Consider the following 14,480-nt stretch of genomic DNA (forward strand, 5'->3'; position numbering starts at 1 on the left):
AAAGGCTTTTTTTGAAACAGATCTGCAAAAGTGTAACAATGTTTCTAGCTGAAAAATTATACATTGTTTCTTCTAATCATTGTAAAACTTTGTTACATTCACAAATATCTTAGCTATGTTCTTGTCTGCCTTTTAAAAGCAAAAAAGTAAATCCGTTAAATATATTTGAAATGTATTACACCTATTCTCTACTGTCTGTGTGTCTCAGGAATCAAATTATAATTGTTTTGCAGCTGCAGTGTAAAAAATATGTACTGTAAACAGACTGAAAACAAGAAAGGTTACAGAGACACCTGTTAGGGAGATGTAAGGACAATGGTGTTTTCTGTGCTACCTTGCATCCGTTGGAAACATGAATCGAACCTGTGCTGTAATTTTTGTTAGATTGCTTTCAGACAAAGATGTAGTGGAGGTACCCTGGTGACTAGTAGTTCTTTTTCCCTTTAGTGCACCCTTTCATGTGAAAAAGCAGCACGGTGGCACAGCAAGTAGTGCTGCTGTCTTGCAGCTCCTGGGTAGTGCAAGAGGATTTGGGTTTGATCCCCACTCAGTCTGTGTGGAATCTGCATGTTCTCCCTGTCTTTGTGGGGGTTTCCCCTGGGTGCTCTGGTTTCCTCCCACAGTCCAAAGACATGCTGTTCAGATTCACCCATAGTGTGTGAGTGACAGAGAGTGTGTTCCATTGATGTATGGATGAGTGACCCAGTGTAAGTAGTGTATCTAGCAGTGTAAGTCACCACGGTGAATAAGGTGTGTGGGCTCATAACACCTCCTAGAGTTCATTGGAAGTGGCTTTGGAGAAAAGTGTCTGCTAAATAAATAAATGTAAAAAGTGATAATAAATGCATACTCTTCAGGATTCACTGTGGTGGGAGTCTTTACTCAGAAAAGAGGGAAGTGGATTCTTTTGAAAATCTGTTCCCATCATGCGCAACTTTATTGTAGGAGTGTTACCAAGGACTGTTGATCAGTTGCTTGTGGTAAGCAAGGGGGGGTGATGTGTGTCATCAGCATGAAAAGCTGGATCAGAGTGATGTCAAAATCGCACACATTGCTATGGTAGTAATACATGCCCATTCACATGGTTCTGACATGTAACTTTGTCCCTGTTTGCTGATCATCAGCAGTCAGTGCGCAGAGAAATTTCTGAGGAGAACGATGTCATCAAGAAGATGGACTAAGTGAGGAATGTGTACAAGAGCAACACAAGACAAAGACAAAGCAAGAGGCGTAGTGGTTAATAACAGCAACTTGCAACACGAAGTTTAGAGCTTCTATCTCTACTACATACTGCAAAGAAAGGGCAAACGGACCAAGTCTGACTCCACCGCATTTTTAAACAGGCTGAACATCAGCGCCCTCTTTTGTTGCATGTGGTCACCTATCATGGTATCAGCGCACAATATAATGTTCTCAAAGTCAAGTCAAAGTGGCTTTATTGTCATTTCAACCATATACAGCTGGTACGGTATACTCAGGACCATGGTGCTACATAAAATAACACAAACCTACCTACAAAAACAAACAGTAAAAAAAAAAAAAAAAAAAAACTGAAGATATTACAATACAATAAACACTATAGAAATAAAAATACTAATTAGCAGCAAAAAATACAGTTGGTCAGTACAGTAGAAGAACAGTGCAAAGGGAGTAGAATGGTGTTCAGTGGAGTGTGTGTGTGTGTGTGTGTGTGTGTGTACATATGGGTGTGTGGGTTCTGTTCACTTATTCATTCATTGCCAGTAAAAGCTTCTGGTCCCAGTGGTCTGGAAACACAGGGTGTGAGGCAGGGTACACTGCAGATGGCACACCAGTGTATCCCATCCAAGGCAGTTACGCACACTACGAGGAGTTTAGACTCACCTCTTCACCTGTAACTCATGTTCTTGGATGGTAGCGGAAACCAGAGTATCTGAAGGAAACCCACGCAATCACGAGGAGAACGAGTGTTCCAGTACATTCTAAAACACATTATTAGGGAAACAGACACAAGTAAATTCCATTTACAAGGCCTTAAGCCCATATTTCCCCGAAGTACTAAATATCCTATGATAGCAATAGCACAATTAGTTAATTGCAGCCACTCTCTTGAAACAAGTGCAAATAAGAGATTGGACACTACCAGAACATCTCTCAAATACCCCGTGTGCATCGTGACAGTGAGCTGTCTGTTCCTTGCGCTCATGGAGGGAAGGTTGTCTCATTGATGCTTCAGTGGAGAGACTCGGAGAGAGTTGATCTCCTCCGTGGATAAAGATCCGGTGCTTTGAGAGGAAACTGTATCCGAGTTGTGGGCAGCCAAGTGGAGTGTGGTGACCCCCACAGGACGTGGTATCTGACCGTGCCCAGCGGACCCCTGTATTACATCAGCGGCTGCTGGGGATTCCCCTTGGGTGTTTCCCCCACAATTAGATCATAGTGCTGCCCACATCACTTAGGAATGCTGGGAGAAAATAAGCTAATTTACACAGTAATAAAACCACAAAATGCATCCTGAAAATGTGGTTATTACTTGCATGTCGTCAACCAGGGAGGCCTAGTGTTACAGTTTACAACGCAAACGCAAAAACATCAATTGATCACAGCACAACTCCGTTCGATGTAATGCACAGCATATCTTTTTCCTATTTAACTGAAAGGAAGGGGTCAGGCTGGACTTTAGATCGCAGCATTTCATGTTTCAAATGAAAATATTCCAAGACTGTTCTCATAAATGTCAAGAAGTTAGTGTTTCCCAGAAGTAACGGCATTATTAAGCATTTTCTGAGATCAGGCTTACAGGACATACGCTACAGCATGGTAAGAATGATATAACAGCGAGGTTTTTAAAATCATAGGTCTTCCCTGGCCAGAATAAACTCTGTAAAGGAAGTATTGCTATTAGGGGGAAAAAAAAAACTTTAACGTTTAACACTTAGATACACTAGGAGTGTACACATGTTTTCAAGAAATGAATAAAATATTACTCCTTTATCCTTAGGAAGACACTCCAGCAGGAAGACATTTACAAACCCACTGGACATCTGGAAGTCAGCTTGGGAAGTGTGTCACTCACAAGACTTTTGTAACAGCATCCTCTCAGTAAACGCATCCTGACGTGCTCGACGTCAGGGAGACACATATGCTGCATGATGAGAGCTCACTCTTGACCCCACTTTAGAGCAGCTCATCCACATAAAATGATCTACAGGCGCCCTTGCCACAGCAACACTGTGTGTCTGAATGATGTTATAAATAAGCTCTCAAGTGCAAATCCTGTGTTTTCCCACAACATATATCTTTATCATATAACAAAATTAAGAGTTAGTCCTCTTGGGGTTACATAGATAGAGAAGAAAACTAAGAAGAAAGGCCACTCCTTTTTCGGTTCATTCTGAATAAGAACACCCTGGAATGATACAGACGGATGCAGTTTTCCATTTTCAGTTATGATTTACTGTATGGGTTACAAATCAAAAGATATCTGTCGCTACCCTGTTTATAAATCATCCGGAAAAGGCAGCGTCATCAACGGAAATTTATTGTGAGGTCTCTACAGTTTTGAGAAATGTCTCTTTGTAGATCATAGCTTCAGACTTAATGCCCAAAGCTTCTGGTTCAAATCTGAATCTTCACAAAGCTTGACAGAAAGACCCAAATAATATTTTATCCACAAAACTGAATTGATGCTAAATAGTTTTTAAGACGCAACCGAGCACACACGGTCATATTGCTAAGATGGATGTCGAGCTATGAACTTGAACTGCAGATCTCAAAAAAAAAGGTGGCAGTTTCCGAAACATAAGATTTCGTAGAGGATAACAAGGTATGTCTTCTCCCGGAGCTGCAGTTGCCACAGAGGAAGGAAGCTGAGGATGCGGCAGACTGTGTTGACAGGTTGACAGGACCTGGCTGCTCCCTAGCAAGAGGAAGCGGTGACGGGCACCGACACCTTGTCCTGTCCGCCATGACCCCTTTGATTCAATATCGCGTCTAAAGACGCGAAGACTTGTTTTGCTGGTGGGCGATTTTTTTTTATCTTGAATTGTTTCCTCTTTCAGACTGGAGTCACTTTCCACAAAACCTGCAGCATTGTGAAACAAGAATAATATTTTCTTTCTCTGGTCTGGCAGTTTTGCAAACCCAAAGCTGGGGTGGGGAGAGGCAATATTAATGTAGAATTATAGGCTGACTGGCTAACAGAAACAGACCGCTGAGGCCGAAAGCCTTTCTGGGCACTGGGGTCTCTGCTGCGTCTGACTTTTGGCCTCTCTGGACACACCAGTGAACTTCCTCGGCCCTGGTAGCACTGATGCATGAAGCTCACAGGGAGAATCCTGACATCCCCCCCACAGTGGCAGTGGGGTGTCATTGCGGGACCCCGGTCATGCAGCTCCCTGGCTGCCCGCGGCCCACTAGACAGCTGCGCCGCTCGCCTAATTAAAGGCGGCTGCAACGTGGAGCCTGTTTACGACAGCCTTCGTCTCTCCGACCATTGAACCGTTTGGCTCCTTCTCATTCGTCTTGGGAGGATTATGATTACTTGGTACTGGCTTGGAAACTTTTCTTTGTTATGGAGAACACAGATCTTGTTTACACACTTTTTGCATATTCACTACGCATTACCTGAGGAAAAGGATCGTATTTATGTAATGTGTCTTATTTTGGTCCTGAGTGCACTTTCCATGTCTTTTTCTTACCAAGATTCTGCAATTTTGTGGGCATATAGCAGTGTGCCCTCTGGACTGCAGGCTGCCAAACCCTCACATGAGGAATAAAACATGGGATTTACGAACTGAAAGCAATAACAATAAAGAGAAAAAAACTGCAGTGAACCCAGTGTGGGGGTCAGCTTGGTTTCGCAAAGACATTTCATGAAACAAACCCTGTGACTTCATTTAGAAGCAGCAGAGGACAAAGCCCTGACCATGCTGTGGTCGCGTGTCTCCGAAATATCCTCAGCAATGCGTCTCGTCTCTCTGCCGTCTATTCAGGACGTAATGTGTTCAGGAGCCTGAAGGAGAACTCTGACCAGCGTACAGTCGGGCCGCTTTCACAGTGCGGTTTCCAATGTGGCAGTTGTTGGGAAAAGTTCTGTCCAAAGCAACTGTGGTATTCTACCGAAAGAGATCGCCGGAAACTCAAACCTGACAAATTGGGGTGTCAGTTAAAATGTATGAGAATTGTGAAGTCTGTGATTTATTTGGAAGATTTCAATGTCGTTAACATTTTTTGGTTTTGGCACAAATGATATTTTTACACATTGTCAGGCATGGTATACAGGCAGAAGGTAGCATATCTGTCCCTCGGACCCGAACTGAATGCATCTCAACATTTAATAAAGGTGTCAACAGATCTCTTTTGGAGGCACTGCTCTCCTGATATCAGATTTACTCCATAAATTTGCATTACGTCACCCGATGAAAGAAAAACATACGGTGGCATTTGACAAACTGACTGCGAGAATTGCCTCTTGGCATCTATGCCTCTCTTGTTGCTGAAATGCAGTTTTGTTTTCTCTGAGCTGGACGTCACTTTGGAGAAAAGTGTTTGTGAAATGAGTAAATTAAATATCAGCACAAAACACTGACTTGTAACATGAAGTTTACCTATGTGAATTCCCCCTCCCATCACTTCTGTAGAACAAGTAAGGTACTTACCGTCAACTGTTCCAGTAAAAATGCCCTGTTGTGTAAATGGGTCAAAAACGGTGTGAATATGTTACAGAAAAGGTTAAAGAAATACAAAAATCTAAAATTTCTTGCTTCTTAAAATTTATTTTACAAGTACACTTAGTGCAATTTTTTCTTTAGGACTGAGAATTAAGAGTTTGAATGAAGAAGGACTATCAAGGAGTGAATGAATGAGTTCACTGAAGAGAATCTGTGGCATTAGTTAGCTATTTCACAACAACTTGGAAGAGCTCTTGTGTGAGTGTCACTACCTTTCCCCCACTTTGTTGGCCCTTGCCAGAAACAAGTCCAGTGTATGATGTGCTTTTTCCAGTGTGTGGCGGTACCAACATTGGTAGCTGATGAAGTGATCTAATTAAAACAAGATATGACATGGACATAACATGGAAACTGTTTTCTCTACAGAGCCATCTGGCTTACAACAAGAAGGACACACCTTAAAAACAAGGAATTATTAACACCACATCTCTCGGAAAATTTTGTTATGTCTGTCTGTATGGTCTGCCTCAGGATTCCTGGGATTAATATCTAACCCATTGAATTAATATTTTGAGATGTTCCCAGAAGCTGAAAGCTGTACACATCCTCAAAACCCTGCTCAGAAGTCAGGTGATGTTGTGATGGGAAAGGGGAGTGACCCTGCTGTTTACCCTGGTAATCCAAGGATCACAATTAACAGCACTCTGCTCTTTGACTTTGGGATACATAGAGAGGGGCATAAACTCAACCTGCTTGAAACTTCATTTGGACATGGTCAACATGTAAGATGGCCTCAGTAACCAGGGAACACCACTGATGCTTGATGACTTGGCTATCCATCATGTCTGGTGTAACGTGAGTCCAAGCATCACTGGTGTTCATCATCAGTCAAATGGCAGTATTGCCACCAAAGCTTTTCCAAAACTCCTTCCCGAGCTGTGAGAATCTAGGACAGAGTCTGCAAGCTGCGGTGGAGGAGGCACCAGATCTTGACCAGTGTTTACCCAACCTTCCACCACAGATGACTAGTTTGGCCACCTGGGAGACGCTGGACCACCAGAGAGGAGCCCCCACAACCTCTGCGGTCACCACTTCATACGGTACTAGTGCCACCAGGAGGACTTCCCGCTCCTGGTCTCATTCAAAAGTATGTCAAATTTATGTCTCTTTTCTTAGATAACTATGGCAGTATCGCCGGATGTGGAACAGTGCAAGTGTACAACAAAGCACAAACACACAAACATCCCTTTTTGGGGCTCCAGACATATGCAGAACAAGGTACAACAGGGAAGACCTCCAAGCTTCATGAAATGTAAAACTTTCACAAACTCAGTTTGAAGTAATTTGATTTATTTTGCTTTTCCTTACCGTTCAGCACATTGAAAAGTTCTTCACATTTCAGCTTGCCCTTGGAACATTCAAGAGCCAGGTAGAGGGGTAAGGGTGTGAATTTAGATGGTGAGAGGCAGCTTCAACTGGTCTCTTCAATTTCCTGTGAAATAAATTGTAAATATAATTATTGACTAACTAAAAACAAATCCTGAATGCACACGTATGCTGCAATCACTTGTCCCGAGCAGGATCGCGGCAAGCCGGAGCCTAACCTAGCAACACAGGGAATAGCGCTGGAGGGGGAGGGGGCACACCCGGGGGGGGGTGCCACTCCATCAGAAGGCACCCCAAGCAGGACTCGAACCCCAGACCCACCAGGGGGCAGGCACAGGCCAAACCCGCTGTCCCACCACAGGTTGCTTTCAAGCATTTGTAAAGTAAAAATCTCATTTTGGCTGAATTCATTTCCAACTTACTCTCCTAACACCCACTTTGGAGTAAACGGATCTGATCAAAATAAACCCTCTTGCACGGTACGTGTAAAGTCTTTTTTAAGACAATACAAGCGAGTTGTGGAGAGCACACACAGCCCCGAAAGTCGACTGCATTTCACAGTGTACACCATTCATCAGTGCCCTTTGATATTCGTTACTACGAGTGTGTAAATTCATGCTGATGCACTTCGATAGCGATCTGAGACATCCTCCTTCAGCTTCGCTCTGTATCTGTCCAGCAGGTAGCAAACCACAATTTCTTATCTCACCTCCCTGCTCCAGTTTCACAGGAAAGCCTCGCGGGCCTCCTGAAGCTTTATAGAGATATGACCTTTTCGGCGGCACGCAACGGAGGCACAAGAGCAGCTGACAGCTCAGAGAATGCAGGATGTCACTAGTGTGCACACATGGTACACCAGTTTTACCCACAGTATGGCTACTGAGAAATGCCACAGAGCGTTACAGAGAAAAAAAAAAAGGCTCTCACACACTGCTCACACACTCCTGGGATATCACCGAGAGGAGACTGCATGTGAAAACAGACCCCGTAAACAAGCTGGTCCTGCCAGCAGTGAGCATCAAATCATAAGCTGTAGGGAACCAGAACTGATCAGCCCTCACTAACTTCAGTCCATTGTCATATTACATCTGACATTTCATAACAGATCTGAAGTGTTCACAGCTTCACCACATATATAATTAAAATCAAAAGCAGTAGTTTATCTAAAGTACAATTAAATAACTAAACAGACTTACATTTGTCTTGTTTTGTACCGGTTCTGGGACAGAGTAAATCTCTGTTGACAGCGCACAGTGTATAATACTTCACAGGATGTGATTTATACGATGCTCATAAAAGTGTTTCATACCATGATTGAATACTCCCTCTACTCCCACACCTTTTTCCATTGACCTAGTTGAGCAGAAACAAAATTCTTAAACTATGGTTGTGCAATAGGCCAGGCATGGTTTATGACTTGGTTTGCACTTGTAAAACTGTGTGCTAATGTCTGTTAGGAGCAATTATATTCAGCTAACACCCCAAATAAAGAAGCCATTCAGGAAACCTCAGACTAAATAAACAGACTTTATTGTTTTCCTCTTGATCATGCTATTAACAGTAAAGAAAAAAGGGATCTGGGACAAAATGCTTAGAATTCTTTCATTTTTAATCCTTCAGTTTACATGAATGTCTTTGAAAGAATGGGAAATAATCTTAGCAGTTTATGCTTAATGTCAATTTTGGTATGAGATCTTAATTAGAGATGATCAGAATCTTGTTTATTTATTTATTTCCCTCTCTCTGCACAGTGCTTTCTTTTATTTTGGAGGTAACCTATTTGACACTTTACAATGTGACCATGAAATGCATCGGGCTCAGAATGATGAACTACAGTCCTTCCAAAGAAATTGCTCTGGTGTTTTTTAATGCAATTTCTGTACCAGTTTGTTGCTGCGATGCTTGTCTTTCTGTATCTAGATGTGTGGCTGTTCTGTAGGTGTGTTGTTGTGTAGGAGTACATGTGTATTGTATAATTGTGTGTACATGTGGTTTGCAGGCAGGAGAAGATTCAAAGAGTGAAAAGGAAAGCCGGAGTGAAGTACACCATCGCAACTTCCCACTATGAGTGAGATCAGACTGTCAGCGCACTCTGAACTCGGACTATGGGACGGGCTCCTTATATGCAAACACTTGTGATTTTGAACACATTTCTCACACAAAGGGGTAAAAAATACATTTACCAGGGGCTTTAACATTTTTGCACATGGCCTTTGCATGACATGCAGGCCACATTCCCACCTGGATCACTCCGACAGCCACCCAGAGCCTCCAGGTGTGGCTTACTCTGGAAATTCTCCTGCTGTCTTGTGGTTTTTTGCATATTTAAATTAAACCTTTCAAACATGTGTCAGCTTTTGAAGCTTTTCAGCTCCCATTAAATGCTTAGATATAAAAGGCACGTAAAGCCAGCATAAATGCCTGTTTTCTTTGTGTCCAGGTGCCAAACTTTGTTATAAACTTCTCCATCTTGTGGTTTTTGGGTTTGGCTGCTTCACCACCCATGGGGTCCACCCTTGCATGACAAAATGTGGTGCTTTTTCAAAACTTATTATTGTAAAACTGTTGTGCAGATCATCTCCCATGTATTCAGGATATGGGAAGAATATTTTCCATTTACTAGTTATCGCTCCAGAAAACAACAGAAGGTATAGAATAAAGATACACACACATTTTCAGAACCGCTTGTCCCATACGGGGTCACGGGGAACCGGAGCCTACCCGGCAACTCAGGGCGTAAGAGAATAAAGATATATAATTTAATTTCTACAGCATTAAAAGCCTGCATAATAGCATTGGTAATAGCACATTTCATTTGTTTCTCTGAGCTTTTTACATTACTGATCTACCCTTTTTCTCCTGATCATGGGCCAAAATGCATGACATATTTGTATTTCTGTGAGACATTTAATTAATATTCAAATGGGTTCATAGAAGTGCTTACCCAGTTAAATATGTCATCAGTCCAAACAAACCAATATCTGGCAAGCGGGCAATTCAGGATGTTTCAAAACATATTAAGTACATGCCTTTTTAATTAAGTTTCAGCCATAGCAGACCACAAAACAGGATGTTGTCCAGCTTTAAGCAGCTTTCCAGGAGAAGGAAGAAAGATCCAAAAAAAATGTTCCGCAAAACTCAGCCTACACAAACGGAAATGTGTGTGAGTGTCTGCGTGTGTTTTGGGTGGGGGTGTACCAGAAGGTCATAGAAAATGGGATGTTCATTGTAGAACTTGCGCTTCGCTGGCACCCGAAAAACCACAGAGGAACACTGGCATCTTGCTCGAATAGCTCTGGACACTCCAAAGCTTGCTGGACATAGTGCACCAGAACCAACCAGGCATTACAGTGTGTGAGCTTCAACCTCAGTTCATCAAAGAGAAGATACAGAACAAAGATATGAGAAATAAACACTACACATTAAATTCGCTGGAGGGAAAAAATGATTCTTGAACACTGATGAGTGGTGTGCCTCTGAAACTGCTTCAGTAAGTAGCACAGAGCAGTACACCATTGAATTGAGCACTTTTAAAGTGTCATTACCATGTCATTGAAAAATACATTGTAAGGCCTGTGCCGCGCTGTTGTTCGCAGCGATTTCCTGCAGCCGAACGGGTGGCGGCAGAGCATGTCGAAGCCGCATCCATCGCATGGCTCATTAGCTGAGCGGCGTAATAAGAAACACATGTCCCCGTCCGCCTCTCATAGCAGCCGACGCAGCGACAGTCCCAGTCTGGAATGACACCGCAAAGCCGCAGGGGCCGTATGCAGATTTGTGACTTCCTCTTGGAAGAGGAACCTGCTCAGTTCCGTGTTTCCTTTAATTGGATTTAGGGCTTAGGCAGACAGCGCGGTGTCTTCTGAAAGGGTTTTCTGCCAGGTGAAGTGTGCGCTCGGTAACACATCCTCTTCCATTTAGTCTTCTCCCTGCTGTCACCCCGTAATGGAATTGTGTCTGCGGGCCAGCCGGAGGTACGACTGTTTGAAGGATGATAAAAAGCAATTTATTCTCTTCCGCTGAAATTGAAGCAATACCAGTTGTCATTGGGATTAGGGGTACAGCTAATGTGTCCAAGCAGAATTGGCTCTACATTTACTTATTTAGTAGACACTTTTCTCCAAAGCATCTTCCAATGAACTCTATGCAGTGTTATGAGCCCACACACCTTATTCACCGTGGTGACTTACACTGCTAGATACACTACTTACACTGGGTCACTCATCCATACATCGGTGGAACACACTCTCTCTGTGTCACCCACACACTATGGGGAACCTGAACAGCATGTCTTTGGAGTGTGGGAGGAAACCAGAGCACCTGAAGCAGACCCACACAGACACAGAGAGAACATGCAAACTCCACACAGACTGAGCAGAGCTCAAACCCCCATTCTCTCGCACTACCCAGGCGCTGTGAGACAGCAGGGCTACTCACTGTACCACCATGCCTGCCCGCCTCTAGAAAATAGGCATGGAGTGTCTCTGGCCCTGAGGTCGTGTGAGTGCGTAGAGAGTATGAGTGAGCATTAGAGTGTAAACAGTTAAGCCTGTGAATTAACTCAAATTGATAAGTAACATTCAGACATAATGAAGGATTAAAACGTCACACATTTTCTTTCTTAATTGAAAGCAGAGACATGCTGTCTGAGCGACTTTGCGTTATGTATTCTTAAGTAATTTCAGACACGATGACACATTTACACCTTTCAATACCTTTCTCCACTTGTGTCATTCAAACAGAGCTTTGGGCACTGGCGTGTGTGCAGTTTGCCCAGATGCATCCTTGTACTTGTCACTGACCTAGTTACCAGCCCAAGCTGAGGTTCAAAAACTGAGTGTATGAAAACGACCGCAAACTTTCAAGCACATCGGCCTAGTTCAGTCCTGTTTTAGGGACACCTTTCCCTCGCTTAGACAACAACATTTTGACTAAAATGTTCTACGTTCTGTTGCATGCTATAATGAGTGAAAGTTCACATTGTTTTTTTGCAGCACAGATGGTTTTTAGGAAAATTGTCTGGAACACATAACCTTTTCTATCAAAGCGGTTTCAAATTCAGTGTGACCTTATGTATACAATGGATAATTAGGTAACATATAATTAAATCTTTATAGCCTCATTGTTTTTTGTGACCACACAGAAACTGGGAAAAACTGCCCAGGCTTGGCCCTCTGTAAAAAAAAAATGTTGCTTGCTCTCTGCTTTGGACATTTGCCTAATTTGTGATTTTTACATTGAGTTCATTGTGTGAAAAATTATGAATTATTTCACTCTGAGTACGTAACAGTTCTGAAGTCTGTGGCTCTTAACATTCTTTTTCATTCTCCCGCTTAAAATAAGTTTTCCAAGGTATAAGAATGGTTTATACATATGTATTTGATTTATAAATGGAATGAAAGAAAATACATTATCAGGTCATGAACTGTAAAGCAGTGTGAGTTCCAATGTGCATTGACTCCATTGCATCATACTTTGAAGTTAGAATCTATACAAAAAAACACCTTTGCTATGAAATTAAAAAAAAAAAAAAAAACTATTTTACAAACACAGTAAACTCGACAAGCAAGAATTGTATACAAATGATATAATGAACAGAATCTGTTTTGATATCACTCCTGCACCCCGATTGCAGATGTCCCTGCTTTCTTTGTCACAATGATAAAAATCAGCCACATGCTCTGCAAGCAGACGCCTCAACTGATTGTGCAACAAGCAAGTTGCCCCAGTTTAATTAACCAAAGATTGTATTCACAGATACCGGCATGCTGTTGTGAGACATCTTCTTCTGCTTCAACTTTACTGAAAACTGTATGCACAAAAAATATGTTTTAGATGTTCATTGAAAGTGACAAACTTTCCATTTTCTGTTGAGATGTTGGTTTCTCTTCATAGTGTGCACTGCACCTGATAGTAACTTCAATAAAGCAAATACATAAATTAGATTTATTAAATATTATTGCTTACTATCAAACAATGGTTAAGCATCTTTGGTATGGGCTCTGAGGGAGGGCATGGTGGCACCGAGGGTTCAGCTGGTGCCCGCTGTGTGGCTGGTCTGGTGTTTGAGCTCTAGTTGAGGTGCCTTGCAACGGAGTGCTGCCCTCTCCTGCGTGTGTCCCCCTCCCCTTCGGCCTTGTGCTCTGTATTGCTGGGTAAGGCTCCGGCTCCCCGGGACAAGCGGTTGTAGACATTGGAGGGTTAGTCGGTATTTTATCCAGACTAAGCATCTTTCTGCAGTCACATTACAATTATGGAATGATCATAAAACCTCTAAATTACCCATAACTTGTGAATCACTGTGTGTGATCACCCTGCGATGGACAGGTGTCCCATCCAAGATGTACCCTGTGTCATGTGCTATGTTTCCTGGATCGCCACTGGATACCCCAACCCTGCAATGGATGTGCATTTGTCGATAATGAAACTAAAGATGCATTGCGTACTTACAAATATGATATTACAAACTAAAACATTGATATAAATAGTCACAGGTCATGTTCAGTGCAATTATAAAACAGATCACTTGAATTGAGGTTCCCCTTCGAGACGAATGCCCTCCTAACAAGGAGAAAAATGTGAGCATAAAACTTCTGTGTAAGAAATGAGGCAGGAGACAAGAGGTGCAGTGCCCGTTTGTGAGGGGTTTTATTTGCCCTTAGTGCGGGGAGAAGGAAGGAGATGGAGAAGGGGGGCCAGGGAACAGGTAGAATGGGGCTTTGTGCGGGTCAGGGGGGCTGGGAGCCTCGGGTCGGTCCGGACGTCGGTGTCGTCTCCGGGTTCGTCTCCGTCTCTGTCTCTCTGGAAATAGGGAAGGTAATCGGCCCCAGCTGTGGCTGCTTTGCTCCCGTCTCTGCCCCCTTTCCGGGCCACGTCGGCATGCTACATTCTGTTTCCCAGTGTTTGCTCTTGTTGCTAAAGGCTGGACAAATTTCACCTGTCCAGGTAAAGTCCAGCTATTGTGTCTCCGGCTGTCCCTGAAAGCAACGGGACTATTCATGCAGTGAAGGGCCGAGGAGAACCCGACTGGCTGTGTTCTGTAGGTTGTGTTTTTTAAGGTTACTACAAGCAAATATGTTTTGACTAGAATGGCCAGTGGAGAGTTGCAGTAACCTATTCTTTATTGTACGTGAAGTACACATGATGAGTGATTGCTTTGTGCTTTTATGTAAAACTCTGTGCTCAAAGCTTGTGGCTAAGGATACCCTACAGCAATACAGATCCAGTGTCGTATTACACAACAAGATGTCCGGGAAAACATAATTATGAATGCATTGCCCTGAGTCTAACATGGATTGTCATTCTATATTGTGTATACACACAATTGATCTGTCTCTTCTCCATGTTTATATTGTACACTATATAGTGTATGCTATGACTATATCAGAGGTTGAATTTCTTTCACCATCACATTTGTTTCTGAGACTTTTTATTTAGTTTATG

The sequence above is a fragment of the Scleropages formosus genome, chromosome 14, assembly GCF_900964775.1.
Source record: "Scleropages formosus chromosome 14, fSclFor1.1, whole genome shotgun sequence".
NCBI lineage: Eukaryota > Metazoa > Chordata > Actinopteri > Osteoglossiformes > Osteoglossidae > Scleropages > Scleropages formosus.